Source organism: Microcebus murinus, chromosome 3, assembly GCF_040939455.1.
Source record: "Microcebus murinus isolate Inina chromosome 3, M.murinus_Inina_mat1.0, whole genome shotgun sequence".
NCBI classification, from domain to species: domain Eukaryota; kingdom Metazoa; phylum Chordata; class Mammalia; order Primates; family Cheirogaleidae; genus Microcebus; species Microcebus murinus.
Genome location: NC_134106.1, coordinates 88,471,292 through 88,489,069, shown reverse-complemented (window position 1 = coordinate 88,489,069; position 17,778 = coordinate 88,471,292). Strand labels below are relative to the sequence as shown.

Below are 17,778 nucleotides of genomic sequence, written 5' to 3'. Positions count from 1 at the left end.
AAGAGTCTAGTTTTTACTGCAAAGGTAACTATCCTAAATAAATCACTTCTTCCTCTGGTGCTCTAATGAACTCCTTCAATTATAAAATAGGGGGTCTGGGCTAATGATCTCTGTGATGGGTTACAAGCATGCACTTTGGAGTCATGTGAGATCTAGGACTTGAATGTCAGTCCTACCACTTATAAGTATGTCACCTTGAACAAGTTGCCTAATTTCTCTCTAAACCTCAGTTTCTTCATATGTAAAATGAAAGAAAGGTGCAGTTCATGTAAGTCATTTTGCATAGTACCTAGTACATAAGCCTTGGATATATCTCAGTTGGTATTATTACTGAATATAGACCAAACTCATAGATCAGTAGCTTTTGTTTCTATTATACTCTTTGAGCCATTGTTTTCTATGGAAAACAGTTATAATTTAACCGATGCTAGAGAGTTTCTGTAAAGGTGAGCTACAGGTGTCAGCCTTATTCTCTTTGAAATAAGATTTTATGTTCTTTTAGGGGAGCGTAGATGTCTTAACTTTCCATCTCTCCCTCAGTGGCTGGCATAGTGTTGAACATATACCGGGTGATCCATAAAGACTTTGATATCTTAGAATATTAGCAGTGCAGAGATCATCTACTTAAACTCTCATTTTCCAGTTGTTGACACTGAGGAAGAGAGTATTGGGCCACACATGTAGAAGTGACAGTCACTTCTCCAGCTGACTACCACTATGTCTTCTAAAAGCCCCCATTCTTATGCCTATAGCTTAGAAAGGGAAACATGTCTGACTTAAACCCTAACTCCTTGAGGGAAATTCAATTTACAAACTTTTTTTTTTCTTTTTTTAAAGCATAGTGTATTTCAGACACCATGCAAGGTGGTTCTTAGGAGAGATAATTAAATCATGGCGCCCATGCTCAATGCATTTATAATCAGGTGGGGAGGGCAGATCCCTAAATAGATATTTTCAGCACAATGTTTGTGTTGTTATAGAAGAGCTAAGGTCTGCTACTGTATGAGCATCTGGAGAGAAAGCCTAACTCATGACTAAGAGACTTCAGGGAGACCTGTTTAGGAAAGGTTGCAAATGTCTGGGTAGAGACAGAGAGCTAAATAAGAACAAAATAGCTGCTGATACTTTTATTTATCTGAACATATTCATAAGAACATTGATTACTGATCAATGAATGATTCCTGGAATTGAAAATAAATGGCAGTCCTCAAATTCTTGTCACTTGGTGCATTTACCTATAGTCATTTCCTATAAATGGAAGCTTCTAACAGAGACTGAAGGCTGGGTCCTGGTGTTCTAGGTTCTTTCAATTTCTTGTGGTGGGGAACTTAGTATGTCAGTAACCTGCTTTAGCTTGCATGGTGCAAATAGAATCATTGCTAACCAGCTTCGTCTCTCACAATGGGCTGTGAAATTCATACTATGGGCAGCAAAGCACATTGAACTCTTTAGAAAAAGTAATCATACCAACTTACAGCATCAGAATCACTCCCTCTTTTGAAGAACTCAAGATTTGCACGGTGCTGATTGCTGTTACGTGGAAGCTTAAAGACACCAGTAATTGACAGGACTTTATCTCAGACTTCCATGCAATCCACACAACCTCATACATGATTTTACACAGCTTCACAGAATAAAGGAGAAAAGCATTTATTTTAAATCTAATGTAAGTTTAAATGCTAAGGTTTTTTAAAGTGGGACTTTAACATGACTTTTAAAAATTCATATTTTTCACCTAAAATAGGTATGTCAATAGTAGTCTGACTCTAAGAAGTAGCTAAGGTCATTCAACTCCTAAAATCTTATTTTCCATAAGCACCATTAGAATGAGCTTTCAGCTTCCAGGTTGCCTCTGGCTTTATCAAACAGCCAGAAAATACTGGTCATTGCCTTGCTTTCTAAAACAGCTGGAGGTAATTTTTGCATGAGTTAAGGGCTCAAGTTCCTATAGAAGCTTTCCCTTAGATGGGAGAATATTTTTTAAATTTAACACATTAGTGCGAGTTGTATTTAACTCACGCTAGTTTTGAGCCCGGGGCCTCTTGAAGCACATGCAACTCACACATCTCTTTACCTTGGTAGCAGCGTGAACTATTTTTCAAGCTGCATATAACTCATGCACAGAAAACAATAAAAAAATAATATTTTTGTAATTACATTAGAAAGGTTTCTTTTGTTTTCAAAGTTGTTTTTCTATTTTCGTAATAAAACATCGTGGCCCCAAGGAAAAACCTTTTTTTCTAGTATGGCAGTCAATGTGTTAAAAAAAATTAATGCAATATTTTTTAAAAGTAAATCGCAAATTCTAATTCTTCCCAATATGTGTATTTTAATATTTAAAATATGGAGGATCTATTGAAATCTCATCTAAGGAAGTTACTTTGATGTGCATTCGGCTTTTTTTTTTTTTTTTTGTACGGTTGCTGACCTGCCTTTGAGGGCAACTTGCGTTAGCTCCAGCAAGCAGCAAGCAGGCAGCCCAGTTTCTCTAAGGAGATTCCAACCAATTGCGCGCTCCTCGAAATTTTCAGTCTCAGATCCAACTACCGGATGCCGGTCACTTATCCCACAAAAGCTCCCCGCCTCCGGAACGGGGGGCGGGGGCAGGGAGACCCCGCTTTATTTCCGAGTTGACGTCTGCAAGCCTAGTACACCAGCAAAAGCCGAGCGGAATTCTCCGCGCTCTCCCGGTAACCGGCGTCCACTCCCAGACGCGACACCAAAGGAGAGGGCGTGTGCAATGGCCACAGGCCGCTCTCTGAAGCCGGCTCCCCGCGCGGATCCCGGGCCAGGCTGCAGCTCCGCGACCCAGCCCGGCTTCAGAGCGAGCTCCAGAGGATGGTTCCCTCTGCTTCCCGGGCCGCGCTAGGAGCACCGGCGCCTAAGGTGGGTCACCTGCCGAGAAGGGAACGCCCGGTGCAGACGCACGTGGATGGAGCACAGGTGCCAGTGCCTGTGCGGAGCTGGGTAGTGGGGAAAGAGGTAAGCTCCGACCCAGCTAGGATCTGAGAGTAGACCGGACGTCCCAGATTTGCAGTGACGGAGGATTCTCTAACCCAACCGCCCACCCTCCCGGTAGCGCTGGTCCCTCCCCTTGGACTGAAACCCGAGGAGCAGCCGCACCAGGTGGGCGGGACTGACTCCTCCTGGACCCACCGCGGAAGCTGGGTGCCAGGCCGGGCGGAGCTGAGCCGCCGAGCGCAGGGTGGAGCTCAGGACACCTGGCGGGCCGGACTTGGGGCAGCACCAGAGCAGGCTGGGCAGCAGTGGGCGCTCGCGATCCTCCTTGGCCCCACGCGCTCTCCCTAAGGGCTCGGCCTCCTGCGTCCCCTCCTCCTGCTCCTGCTCCTCCTCCTGCTCCTCCCCTCCCCGGGACTGAGCACCAAAACGCCCGCCTGCAAGGTCCTCAGCGCGCTGGCAGGCACGAGCCGCCGCCACCGCCGGGTCTCAGTGGGTGCTCGCGCCACTTCTCCGCCTGTCCTCCCGCGACGTCCTGAAACTCGCTCCACCCGCCGCGGGTGCGCTGCAGTGCTGCCCATGGCCCAGCCCGAGAACCTATTCAGAGCGCCCGACGGGCTGGACGGCGGCGCGGCTCAGGTAAGTACAGCGTGCGCGGGGCTGAGGGCTCCAGGCTGGGGAGAGCCAAGGCGTGGGGCCGCTGCGGCGACTTCGTCTGTCGTCCTGGACTTAGGGCAAGTGCAGAACCGAAGATGAGTCGGGGCTGGAGTAGGTGGGGTAGATGTACAAGGAACAAGGAAAGAGAAACCCAGGGCTTTCCCATCCTCCTCACCTCCTGCTCTAGCACCTCAGCTGTGGAAGTCCCCAGGGACTGTTGGTCTATAAGGACAGGGATCTGGATTTCTGACTCTTAATAGGTTGGATCCCCCCAAGCCCCCAGGCAGAGTCTGGAGGTTCGCTCCTGCCGGCAGCTTCGCACTGGGGCGGTGTGAGGCAGCCGGAGCGCAGCGCTCAGTGGAGCCGGGTACCACTCGGGGCCGGGAACTGGGTTGGGGGTACAGTCCGCAAAAGTAACTTGGCCGAGGGAGCCTCCGGGCTGGAGAAGTCTTGATCTGGTTTACCTTTGCATTCGGTTGGAGTAGGGAGGCGATTGGGCAGTTCCCCACCGGCGGGGGTGCTAGCAAGGAGAGAGATTGAGATGACAACTGGGACAGTAAGTAGCCTCTCTTTCCAAATGCCAGTTGCATGCGACTCGTGATTTTTCATATTACTTTTTACTATTTTTTTCCTTCTCGATTTCTATTTCGGGCACCTTGAGTAGTGGCAGAGGATGGGGATGAGGGGTGACGGGACGCGAACCTCTGGTGGGAATGCACAGCCCCCAGATCTGAACGAGGAGCTTACTCGCCCCGCCTGCCCTCTCCAGGTGCGCTCTCCCAGCCGAGCTGCAGCCCGCGCGCTGCTCCCCCTCCTGGCCCCATCCTTTCCCGGGGACCGAGGGCCGGCTTTGAGAGCAGAACCTGGAGTGCAGGCCGGTGAGAGGCTGGAGAAGCGGCAGCTAAAGCCGGGATGCCGGCGCAGGGTGTGGGGTGTGCCGGGCTGTGCAGTTATTTGCTGGCGCCATAGGTCTTTCATTTCACCCTTCTCTGCTGGAAGAGCATCCGCGCCTCCTAGCACACCCAGGGCAGTCTCTCGGGCTAGGGGTTGCATCTCTCCCTCTCTGCCCCGGCTTTGCAGAGCCAGGCGTATCCCTGCTTTGCCTTGCGCGAGTCTCGCTCCTCCCCTTCCCCCAGCGTTATCTCGGGCTATTTTTATCCACAACTTATGCCAAGATGCTTTTGGGGGGGATTCTGGGGAGGCGACTCTAAATCCATCGTTTTTGGGCTGCGCTCCCAAAAGCAGTCTTTTTCTGGCAGGGAGCAACCGCTAGGAGTGGCGAGGAGAGTAGCCCAAGAAGCCGAGGAGCTAGGGTGCCCGCTCTTTCTCTGGCAGCCCGGCAGCCCAAGCTCCGGAGGGAAACCCTGCCACCGCTCGCCCGGGAGCCTGTCCCCAGATGAGTCCCCGCGTGCTGGGGTGCTGGGTGCTCGGCAGCGCTGTGGCAGCAACCTGAGCGCACGCAAGATCCTTCTGTTTCCCCAGCGCGTTCTTGCTTTGCAGCCAAATCTCACCTTATTTTGTTGAAATGCAATTACTAGCTTCCACGCAAGGGTTAATTCCAGGAATTACATCTTCAAGGGGGAAAAAAAAGAAGGGAGTGATAACCTAACTTCTGCCACCTGGCATTTATAAAGCGCATCCTTTGGCGTCCGGAATTATTCTTGCTTCCTGCTTTCCGGGTAACATTGGGTAACTCTGGGTGCAGTTAGAATAAGCCTTACCTACCGAAATTTCAGAAGACGAACCCTTCAGCTGCAAATCCCCGCGTTGCCCTTCCCTTTGTATTTCCAGTGCTTAGATTTTCCCCCACAGGATTGTAGAAATAGCATATTGAAATGGACCATTGTGTTACATAAGGTTTTCTCCAGCGCTAGGCAGAGAAAGATCAGCTTCTAAAGGAGTCTTCCCAGGATTCAGTTAGCCCATCTAACTCTTTCAGCCAACTTTGACAGAGGTGGACAACTTCATGACTAAGCACTCTTAAGGGGAACCAGTTAATTATGACAGTAGCATAGAGCGAAGATCCTTTGGTGAGGCTTACCTGAGCGGTGCTTCTAGACTGTTGTTCTACCGTGAAGCTGCAGGTCATACATGCACTGTAGCTTTAAGATGGGAGATTTTGGTTCTGGGAACCTGGTGACAAAGTGGTACTTTGAACTTGCAAATGGGAGTCTGGGAAAGCCAAGGGCTCTTTACTCCCCTGTTGGTATTGCCTAGTATGAAATCTTGTACCCCCCCACCACCACACTCCTTGTAAGTTGGATCTTGTGCTCTTCTTGTTGAAAGAAGAAATTCTTTTATTAAAAAGTCCTCCTCCCTCCTCAGAGCGCTCTGAAAGGCAAAGCCATGGGGAAGCTTTTCTCGTCTTAAATTAAAACTTGATGTTGATTGGGAATGGGGCTAGAGAGGTGGACTGGCTAGTGTAAGTTGCTTGATCAGTGCGCACGGTGGCACATACTTGCCATGAGTACTGAGTCAGGTTCTGTCTATGGAGGCTGGGGTTTGGAGTGAGGCACAGCGAAATGTATGGATGTTCTGGTGGAACTGACCCTGCACCTGAAGTTAGTGCTCAGATACCAGGTGTCAGAGCCTGCCTCTAACCCAGGGTTCCTGCGTCTAAGCCAGGGTCTTTGTGCGAGAGACAGTTGTGGCAGAAGAGTAATTTCTAGCTGCTCCATGGGAAACCCGGTAACTTTCCAGCTATTGCAGAAAGTAGTAACTTTCCAGCTGGTGTTGGAAAGGATCAGGGCTGGTCCCTATTAATTTGGTGTTATTGTCGTCCATCGACCTGGCTATGTGACCTAGTGCTTTTGACTGAGGCTGTCTTTTACTTACAGGGAAGGGCAAGAGAGTGCTAGCTGGATTCTGGCCTCACACCCTTAGGCAAACCATGTTTCCCTTCTTAAGCCTCCCGTTCTTCCTCTGTAAAATAGTGACGGGAGGATTACTATGAGAAAGTGAGAAAATGTGTATGAAAAGCACCTTAATGGTTATAAAACACTTGTGGAATTGTACAGGGATATTTAATTTGCCCTTCCTGCATTTTTTTATTTTATGTATAATGTTCATTTTAATTGTAGTTTTGATATGTCTGAGTAAATTACATATGCAAAACCTTAAATGAGGAGGAAGACCTCATATAATTTTCCATTCTCCTTGTCCTCACTCCATCTGAATTCTACAAGCACCAGGGCTTGCTACTTCTCAGCAAGAATGATTAATCAGAGTTTTCTGGATCAGAGTGAATTTTCAGAGATTTTTTTTTTCTTTTTAACTTAATGCTTGTTATATATCTTAAGAAAAATCTGTTTGGAGGGAGGGCCCTGATATTGATTAATCAAAAAAGGAAAAAAGTCATAGATCAGTGAATAAGTCTGGGAAAAATGAAACACGGCCGGCTTCACAAGATGACCTATATCTCCCCTGTCTAAATCTGTCATCAGCATAAAGCACCGGCTCCCTATTGCCTTTTAGGTATTGTTCAGAATTTCTCCCCAGAACCTAGCTCAGTGCCTGGTACTTAACAGACATTCAGTAGTCGATAAATATATTTGGAACAAGTGAATGAATGATTGGACTGAATCTTCACAGCAACCCTGGAGAGCAGATGGCATCGTTTCTATTTTAGAGATGTGGAATCTGCAGATCAGAAACCTTAATTACTTTTCTAAAGGTACAAAGAACTCCAGATCGGAATTCAGGTCTGTCTGTTCTCATTCCACTCTGCTGTTCTGCTTGTTACACTCTCTCCCTCCATCTCCACTTAATTCCCTGTTAAGTGGTTGGAAAGTGCTGAACAGCCAAACACCCTCTTATTTAGGAAACAACACCCTCCCTCCATAGAGGTTTTTTTTTTTTTTTATTTGTTGATTTGTTTGTTTGCTGGTGTTTCTCCTTGTCCATATCTTCCAACCCTGAACTAGAACTTAGCTGAATGATCCCACCTGGAGCCTGGAATCTTGAGGGACTAGCTAAAGGACACAGGGACAGTTTCGTGTTTATTTGCCACCTTAGGGGGTGAATCAGGTGGCGTCAGCAGCATTGGTGTCCCAGGGTGTGGTCCCAGCGGGTACCGTTCCTTCGGCACTAGCTTGAGATGTTCCCTGGTGCTCAGGTTCCCTTCGTTCCTTCCAATCCTGGCTGCTCAGCTTCTCACCAATTCCTAGAGGCAACCCTTAGTCTTCGAGCAAATTCCTTTTCTCTCTGAGTTAGCCAGAATTGTAACCGGCTGGTGCACAGCCTCTCACAATTCATCTTCAGGCCTGTCTCCAGCATGAAGCATTCTCAGCTTCCTCTACCCATGGGGAATTAAGTCTATAGCTTTTTCAGGTCGTTAGGATAATATCTACTAGGCTATAGTTTCTCGATAGTTATGTGCTACTACCCGATGTCTGGAAAAATGAATACATCATTGTTCCAAGGAATAGCCTGAACATAACAGAAATAGAGCCCAATGGGCATTTTTATTTTTTGTTTTTTTCCTCTATGTTATGTGCTTTTTGGTAGTTTTCCAGCAGGGGTCGCAAACTCAAAGGCTTTCAGCAGCCAGGAAAGTGACAGTCCGCATGGACTAGGCCCTGGGCGGGTGGCTGAGTAAGGGGCGTGGTTGTAGGCCAGGCCCAGACTAGGGGCTGCAGGTGGGAATCACGCCTGGTCGTGCCAAATCTGGTTTTGTATTTTCAAGATAAACTGTGAATTCACAGTTTAATGTGGAGTCTACTGACTTAAGTGCCAGCGGCTAATTCTATATTTCTAGATAACACCATGTGGGCCAAAGCAAACGCTTCTGTAGGTAGACCTCAAATCTGCGGCACAGGCCTTCCCATTTATGGGCTCTGGTTTCCAGGGATGGAAAGGAAATTTGATCGGAGTATGAGATTCAGAAGAATCAGTTACCCAAAATATCCAGGCAAGAGTGCAGTATAGACAGTGCTCTAGTTAGTTACAGTTCACATCTACAGTGTGCGTGGGGTTTTCTTGTCCTGGCCTCTGTAAGAAGTTACAAGGATCACGTGTCCTCCTTTAACACATGTTTATTGAGTTCCATCCTTGTACCAAGTATTGTTCTGCTCACTGGTGACACAGCAGGGGATAAAACAGATGGAAATCCTGGTCCTTGTGCTTATCTTTTAGTGGAGGGAGACAGACAAAAAGCAAGATAGATAAGCAAAATCTCTCCTACTTAGATAGAAAAACAAGCAAAAAAACCCAAACAAATCAGGGGAAGGTGATAGGAAATGTCAGGGTACTGGGTTGGGGGAGGCTTAGGCCTATAGCCTGGGGGGGGGGGACACCTGTAGTTGTTCAGTCTCTGGCTCAACAAAACCAAGGCCAAGTGGCCTTGTCTGACATAAAGGATTTTTACCTGTGGGAGTTTGGATCCTTGATTATATTCTGGGAATTACATTTGTGCATTAATTACCCCATATTGGGCTGTATTCTCAATTTTATGAAATTGACTATTGAGGACGTTTATTATGTACCATGTGCCAAGCATTGCACAACGTGTTAGAATACATTGGTGAACAAAACCAATCAAGGGCCAGTCCTCAAGGAAATTTAGGCCAGCACAGAAGATATTGACACATGATCACAAATGATTAGCTAACGACCGTAATGGAGCAGTGTGGTAAGGATGCCTTAGCTGTGAAGTATCCATGCTCAGAATTCTGACATTCAGCACCTTTTTAACTGAGCATCAGTTTTGTGCCAGGACCAATTTTGATCTGTGCTTTTCAACACACATTAAACCTGACTCCTATCATCAGTGGAGATTTGTGTGTGTGTGTGTGTGTGAGGCTTTACTTTCTTTATCTGGCAATGACTTTTATTATTACAAAATTTCCTTATGAAAACAAAATATTTTTTAAAAAATCGTTCCAAGTATGAAGTGTACTTCTGCCCTTTGAGACTCTGACACACCCTCTCCCAAATCTGTCCCAACCTTTGATACTGACTGTCGTCGGCAGGGCAGTTGTGCAGGAAATTAATAGTTCTTGTTCTTGATGAATTTACAGTTTAGGATGGGAGTCTGACAAATTAGCAAGCTTCTGTCTCATTAGCCAGATCATCCCAAGAATATTCCCCTTTCATCATCCTATTTCTTTCTTTCATAGCAATAATTCCTTCTGTTGCATAATTGTGCAGCAAATAGGCTTCTCTGGAGTCATCTCGATACTCGATTGGTTCACTTGAATACTATCTCCAACTCCCCCACCAGAATATATGCTCCACGAGAGCAGGGGCCAGGCGGTTTATGTTAGCTCCAGTTTCCAGAACAGTGTGTCTGGTTCCAAATAGTTGCTCAGAAAAGAACAAACAGTCAGCATTTCTGTCTGAGGAAATCAAGGGAAGGCTTCAGAGGGGGAGAAATATTTCAGAGAAGAGAGAGACATGGAGAGAAAAGCCAAAGAAGTATGATAAAACACAGTCTAAATTTGTGTAGCCCTCAAACCCTTGTCGAGAACTCATTTGTCTATTTTAGGGATTCCCAATGTGGTCCATCCAGCTGAATAACTGGCACATTAACACAAGCCCTTTGCTGAGTAGATCCTGGTCTGCTCGTGCAGAAGCGCTCTGGCATGAAAAGAATGTAGTGACGATAATTCCTTACTTTCAGAAAATGTGATAATATCCGCCGTCATTTTTGTCTCCCATCACTGGTTCTAGAAGAGCAGCAGAAGAGCTCTTACCATCCTCATTTTATATTTAAGGAAACTGAGGCCCAGAAGTGAAGCAGCTTTTCTTAGATAGCAAGAGCGAAAGAGGCAGACTCTGGATCCACAGTCATGATTCTCTCCCTGCAGTGAGCAAATCGTTAAAGGTAGAGATTTGTTAAATCCCTGGAGGACTGAGTAGCCCATTTTTTTCTATAAGTGAAGAAATACACTTAGATTTAAAACATTCAAGTCTCCTTTTATCCCTCAGGAACTTCCATTTTCAGCATTTTATGTCTTGTCGAATTTCCCTTAGAATTCCTGCATATTAGGTACACATACACCCCGCAATAGGTTGTTTTATGTAAATGTCTTCACTCTTTAGTTTAGGAGAGTAAATCAAAGTTCTGTATCAGCAGTTAAAATACAGTGGGAAAAAGGTGATTGCAGATGCAGCTGAAATGAAAAGGCATGCTCGCCTAGCTGTGCTCAGAAAAATAAATACTTGTGTGGCAGGGAGTGAGTGTGGGCTGAGAGCCTCCTCTGGAAAACTGGCTTGCATTTTTCTTAAATTACTTCTCAAACCAGATTTTTCCCAGTTTCCAGGTTAGGAACGAGGAGTGGAGGGGTGTCAGTTACAGATTTCTGGGATTAGATATTGGAGTTATTCTTGTGGTAGGAAGAACGTGACTTTGGAAGACATGGCTGTTGGAGTTTCTGGCCTGGTCCTTACTGGTTGTGTCACCCTGAGAAATAGACAAATTTGGGAGCCTCAATTTTCTCAGTTCTAATGAGTATTAAAGGAGATTGCCGAAATGAAGTACCTGGCATGATGCTCAATAGGAGTTATGTTCTTCTTATATAGAGTTGCCAGATTTATTGATCGCAAATAAAAATACAGGACACCCAGTTCAATTGAATTTCAGATAAATGACAAATAATGTTTCAGTATAGCTATGTCCCAGATACTAAATACTAGGAAATTAGTCATTGTTTATCTGAAATTTAAATTTACCTGGGCATCCTGTATTTTATTAAACAAACATCATATGGTAACAATTCTGAAAGATTACTTTTCTCAAAGTTTTAGTAACCAGAGGAAGTTAGAGAAAGAGAACAGTGTAACTTCGAAGGTGAAATGACTTATGACTTATGGGGAGGTGGGGTATGGTCCAAAGGGAGTTTTCCTTGGTGAGCTAAGTAAAAGAACGCTGGAACCAAGGCAAGCTTATTTGTTTGCTAAAGGGAGAAAAACAAGCATAGAGCAAAACAGCAGTCTTTGTGCATTTAATAAGTGAGCCCTATTCTTTCTCATCTATTTCAACCCTGTGGGGCCACCAGGGTAGTGTTCAGTCCACCAAGACAGTGCCTTATTAATACAAATATTGCTCCAAGCTGGTTACTGTAGAGCTGGAATTAGAAAGGCCAGGCTCACACAAGGGCTCCACTGAGTGCACTGAAGGGATACTTTGTGCTTTGAAAACTTACACCTGAAATTGCTCCTGCATCAGATGAATCCAAAGCTAATAAAACTGTTAGAGAGCCTTTCAGATTCCCTCCCTCCCAAGTAGATGACCTCAGATTATAAATTGAATCCTAGATCTCCCCTGAGACTGCTGGAGCATGTTGTTCTGAGGAAGGCTGTGAAAATGTTGTGTTTCCATTTCAGGTAATAATCTGATGGGGAAATAAATTAACAAGAATTTTGTTGCATATAAACTTTCCAAAGCAGAGTTTTATGCTTTCTTCAATAATGAGGTATTGCATGTAGAAATAACCAGTTTCTGATGGATATAATATTAATAACTCCTCATTTAACCTGAGCTGCTTACTAGCAGTGTGTTTATATGGACTTTGGACCAGAAAAAAGTCATAAGCCCATCATGGTTAGCATAAACACTTAACTATCCAGAGAAATCTGGCTAGAATCCACTAGGCTACTTCTCCGGCAGGCCATAGGAGGTGAATTACTTCATATTTGTAAGCCTCAGTCTCCACATTTGCAAAATGGGCATAATTAAAATTATAGCAAAAGATAGTTTCATGTACATTATTAAATGAATAAGTTATGTCAAGCATTTATATGGTGCTTTGCATATATTATAAAATGTGATTCTCACAGCAAAAGTCCATAAGAATGTATAATTCCATTTTACAGATAAGGCAACCAAGGTTCAATGAAGCAAAATCATTTCCTTAATGTCTAATACTTCAAATAATATACCTCCTTCTAAATCAGGGGGACATTCTCTTGTGCCCATTCTCTTCTGCCTGGTTCACAGTTAGCATGAAAGAAAAGAAAAGATGCTATCAATAAGATAAGAGAAAGCAAGGATGGCCTTTGGATTACAAACTCAATGTCATATCACAGAGACAAGAAACTAAATCTCATACATCATATTCATGGAGAGTATCTCAGCCTTTTGTCCATTGTTTCTTTAGTCTTATTTTATATAATTCAAGCAAACCTTATTCATTTTCTGGGCCAACAGATGAGAAGCAGCAATGTAGAAAAGATATGGAAGGAGTGGTTAGATGATGAGATAAAGTACAAGGAGAGAAAGGGAAGAAGAGGAAGGCAAGACCAGTGGACAGAACAGCCGTGGACAACAGACAAAGGGGTTTAAGGAGCATGAAAGTCCGGTGATGTTTCGTGACAGCACAGTCTTGGGCAGCACCTGAGTAAGTCCCAATGCAGTCATTTAGGTGAATGTCACGCCCTCTCCCTGCCCCAGGGGCTTCTCGGGACCACAACTTAATGCCCCATGACCTTGATGAAAAGACACAGAACTGTAATGGTCAACATGAAGTGCTATGGAAACAGTGAAGCCTCTGCCTTTCTCCCTGTTCTGTTTCTGTGACAACATAAAACCGCAGATGAAAATGGAAGACAAGGGATCCGAGTGCCATCTTGTGGAGGGACAGACCCGGTGTCCCTCGTGGTACTCTTACTGTGTGGGGGTTTTGTGTGGTGTGGTCCCAGATTTCTATTAGCTGAACTTCAACCATCATAAAAGAGTTTCAGGGTATTATCTCTTCTGCCCCGATTCCTCCTTAAGAAAGGGTTTGCTCAGGGAATCCTGTCTCTAAGCCCCATCTGCATGCACTGCATGAACTGATCATTTCTGGGGTGACGGGTCCAACCCCATCAGTCATGCCGCCACACAGGCTCATCTCTGGGGCCAGAGCTCCGTTCCCCAAGCACTCTGGAGTTCATGGTGACTCTGGGCACAAGAGACTGTTTCCTGATGTAGAAGGGAGTGTATTATTCGACTATTGGACATTGGAGAAATGATTTTGCTTCATTGAAACGTGGCTGCCTTATCTATAAAATGCAAACATACAGCCCTGTGGACTTTTGCTATGAGAATCACATTTTATGATGTATGCAAAGCAACCATTAAAGAGCCTAGTACATAATTCAGTGTCTATATTGTGGCACCTAATAGTAATGATTAATTTTTCTTGCTGGTTAGCCTGGTTTTGATTGAAAAGCAGATTAGGAATGTCCTCATGGACCTAGCCGCTTGTTGCCTTTCAGTCCACCTGCTACTTCTGGCTGATCCTCCCCTCTAGGTGGTGACAGGGCCACAGTGTCCCCAAGCATCTGATCTCATCACTCTGCTCTAACATAGGAAGAGAGCAAATTGGGGCAACTTCTCTTCTTTTAATCGGAGAGGGAAATCTTTCTTAAAAGCCTCCAGAAGATTTTTTTCCCTTGAGATTCTTGTTTTTGTTTTTACTTTTTAAACAAGTGTTATTCAAATAACAGATAAATATGATGAGAAATATGTCATGAATATCTGTTTCCACTGCAAGACAGAGGAGAAATAATCTTTATCATAGTTTGTATTCAAATAATCATTTCAGTACCTGGTGGCAAGTATTTTTGTTCCATATCAGATAAAAAAAACCTGATTTTCCTTGAGATTCTTTGAGCCACAAACTAGGTTACATGCCCACATTAATAAAAAAAAAATTATAGAATAGTAAACTGAGGCACAAAGACATTTGAAGCAATGAAAAAGGAAAATTAATTGAATATGGTAACTCTGAATCAATCCTTCTTGCCTTTGGGCAACTATTACACTTATGTTTGTATATTGCAATTGGTAATTGATCCTGCTGAGCTTCCTGACTTCTCTTTTATTGCTATCTTCGGCTAAAATACCAATCTTGTCTCTTTCTGATTTCCGTTTGTGTTTTTCTCCCTAGCTCTGCAACTTTTATAACTGTTTGCAACCTGCAGTATTTCTCTGTGTTAATCTCTCCCACTGACCAGAGCAATCTTAGTAAAACACAAGTATAATCAGGCCCCTACTCTATCTCCCGATGCAGGGTGTTCCATGAATTCCCATTGTTTACAGCATTGGTGTTCACGTGCAGGACTCAGAGGCTAGAAGAGATGAAGTCTCAGCCATGTGGCTTCATTGCAATATCACCTTGGGCAAGTTAATAGTCTCTCTAAACCTATGTATTATTTTGCATATTATGGGGGTACAAGTGTTAAGGTTGCATATATTGCCCATGCCCTCCCCCCCCCTCTAGTAAGAGCTTCAAGTGTGTCCATCCTCCAACTGTTGTACAATTTACTCGTTGTGATTTTTTATACCCATTCCCTCCTCCCCCCTCCCACCCTCCCGACACCTGATATATATTAATCCTATATGTCCACTTAGGTATTGATCCGTTAATACCAATTTGCTAGTAAGTACATGTTAAACTTATGTATTCTTTTTTAATTATGCATTTTCACCCATTCCATTTATTTAATGTTTAATCTGTTTCAATAGATTAAATTATAGGAGGATGAGAACTTTGTCTAGAGCCCCCAAATCTGTACCCAGCCTGAACCAATGCCTAGCAGTTAGCACTTGAGAAATAATTGTTGAATGAAAATCCACAGACTCTAATACCCTCCATTTCATAAAGTCATCAGGATTAAATGTGATAATGCATTTAATTAATTTGGAGTGTTTAATGCACATACATAGTGGGTGCTTGAAAGCTAGCTCTTCTTTTACTGTTTATTTTTTTTATGATAAAGTTAGTGCTAAAATGGAAGTTTCACAGGATAGCAGTCACATTCTAATTTTTTAGGCATCAACCCTTGCCATTCTCCATCCTATACATACAACCTCATAATCTGACCACAGGACCGTCCTCTGTGCTCAGATAAATCAAGATGTAGATATTCACACGCTTTGCACATGCTGTTCCCTCTGCCTGGAACCTTTTCTCATCAGGTTCAGACTGCATCATCCTTTTAAGGTCTGTCTGGATGCTCTCCTGACCCACTGCCTCCCCATCTCACAGCAAATCATTGCTTGTGTGGTAATCACAGTGGATCTCTCTCTTCTAGGCCCTTGGCAGGACTGGGCTTTCCCTCCTAGTTGAAGTTCAGCATGGCCCTGTGAATGTGAGGGGGACGGCCCTGCCATGTGGTCACCAGGCCTGAAACCGTCACAGCCAGCCCATGCTCTGTGCACATTCTCCCCGCGTCCAGCCTGGCCACCTGCAGGACTCAGGGCAGCAGCTGCTCTATCTGGGTCTCTGTGAGACTCGAGTAAGCAGAGTCCTGCCACCAACCCTTGTGGGACAAGCAGCCACGGGGAGGAAGTGCTGAGATGTGGTATGTAACTTAACCTAACCTAGTGTGTCCTGAGTGAGGCAGATCCTTAATTTGCAGGTGACATTGTTATAATCACTTGTTGACTTGGCTGCATTCCTCAGGAAACAGCTTCCGGGGAGCAAGGCAAAGCCCTTCATCCCCATCACGCCTGGTCCAGGGTATTAGTGCTGGGTCACTGCCCGAACTATGGATTGGTCAGGGGACAGGGGCTGGAAGGAGGGGCCTTCAGTCATGGCAGTTGGCAAGTGAGAGTCTTTGAGGGGAAGCTGGTATTTTAGGTCATATTTCCTGAGTTCAGATTGGCAGCTGTCTTTTGGCACCTCGTAAAGGAACGAAAGTGACTCAAGAAAATATTTTCTGGATAAGGCCAGTGTCACCTGTGCCCTGCCCTTTCCTGAGCTCTCCGATGATGTGCATCAGCTTTTCCCCAGCCATGCAGGACCTGTTCCAGGGACGTCTTTACACTTCCGGTCTTACAAGTAGAACCTGCTCCTGCCTGCTCTGACTCCCAGCCATGTTTCCTTGGCCACACAAATTCCAACAAAAGCAGCAGAGGGGCTCTGGGTTGGAAATTCCACCAAATCGGGGCCATTTGGTGGAATTCTGGGTACAGAGGCCAGGAGGCCCCACTGCTTTAAGCAAACCCATACATGTGCTTAAGATTGTCATCACCTGCTACTTTTTATAACTTGAGTAATTCTTTAAGCTTTCTCCACTAAAGGCAGCACAAAGGCTAATTGTCTTATAATAAGTGTCCTTTAAAAACACTAGACTAAGAGCCACTTTATGCTTTTTATTATGTTTTTCCTCTGTCATCTGTCCCTGTGTAGCTCTCAATGCAGCAACGGTTTTGTGCTTTCACTGAAGAATGTTTTCTTCTTGTCAATTTTCAGAATGTTGTAGTTTCTTTCCTTATGACAATTTAAGCAGACACGACTAGTTATAAAACCTAAATTATTACTAATACTGCTCTTTCATTTTCTCTTCAAGCTATTATTTATTGAATGAATACCACTGAGCTACTATTTATTGGGAGTCTCCCATGTGTCAGGTGGGCTAGGATAATTTTTTCTATAATATTTTATTTAATCGTTATGGACACCCAAAAGAGTAGGCAATATTCCCTTTCTTCAGATGGGAAAATGAGGCCCACAGAGAAAAGTAGCATTTCCAAGAGCACATAACTAACTCAGGATTTAAAACCAAGGTGATTTAGATCCAATTGCTTTGATCTTCCCACACCACTCCATTTATGTCTCTTTTTTCTTATTTATATACTTCAACTTGGACTTTAGTTAAAAGTGTTGAACTTTGTTTTTCTCTTTTTCTCAGGTGTCTTCTCCATGAACCATATCCCAAATTTCTTCTTCCCATCCTCCTTTAAGTTGATAAAATCATGCCTATTTCATAGCCTGCTTCATCACATTAGATTGGTGGTGTTAGTTTCCATGTGCATCTTTTGCCTTAAACAGTAAGCTCCCTGGGATGGGACCCCATCTTCTTCGTGTATTCCTGGGTAATGCCTACAGAGCCTGCACGTATGAGGCCTGACTACCTGTGTCCTGAGCAAATGACATTTACCCTAGGAAGTGTCTGAATTTGCTAGTTTTATATTGCAGAAGGGAGGAAGGAGGATAATAATTGCAAGAAAAAGTTACTTCTTAATACTAGTGACTCACAGTATTAAAAGTCTCTTTACCTACAAATCTGAGCATTTGAAGAAAGACTATGGAAAGCTAATCCAGAAATCTCAACACAGTCTTGAAAGCCTCATTTAACTTAAACCATACCATCATTCTTTGGCCAAACCTACTTATTTTCCGTGGCATGTTGAACACTAATGACTGTGCTGGTTTAGTTTTGGTAACCATCTGG

The 17,778-nt window shown here is 44.3% G+C and overlaps 1 protein-coding gene across 1 annotated transcript in view; it reads left to right on the top strand.

Annotated features, from left to right (window-relative positions):
- The first annotated feature begins 2,648 nt into the window (after positions 1 to 2,648).
- Positions 2,649 to 17,778, top strand: part of HS3ST1 (heparan sulfate-glucosamine 3-sulfotransferase 1) — a 30,190-nt gene continuing 15,060 nt past the window's right edge. Inside the window, exon 1 of the mRNA XM_012737589.3 lies at positions 2,649 to 3,597. The gene's annotated coding sequence lies outside the window, so the exon portion shown is untranslated. The remainder of the gene's footprint in view (positions 3,598 to 17,778) is intronic.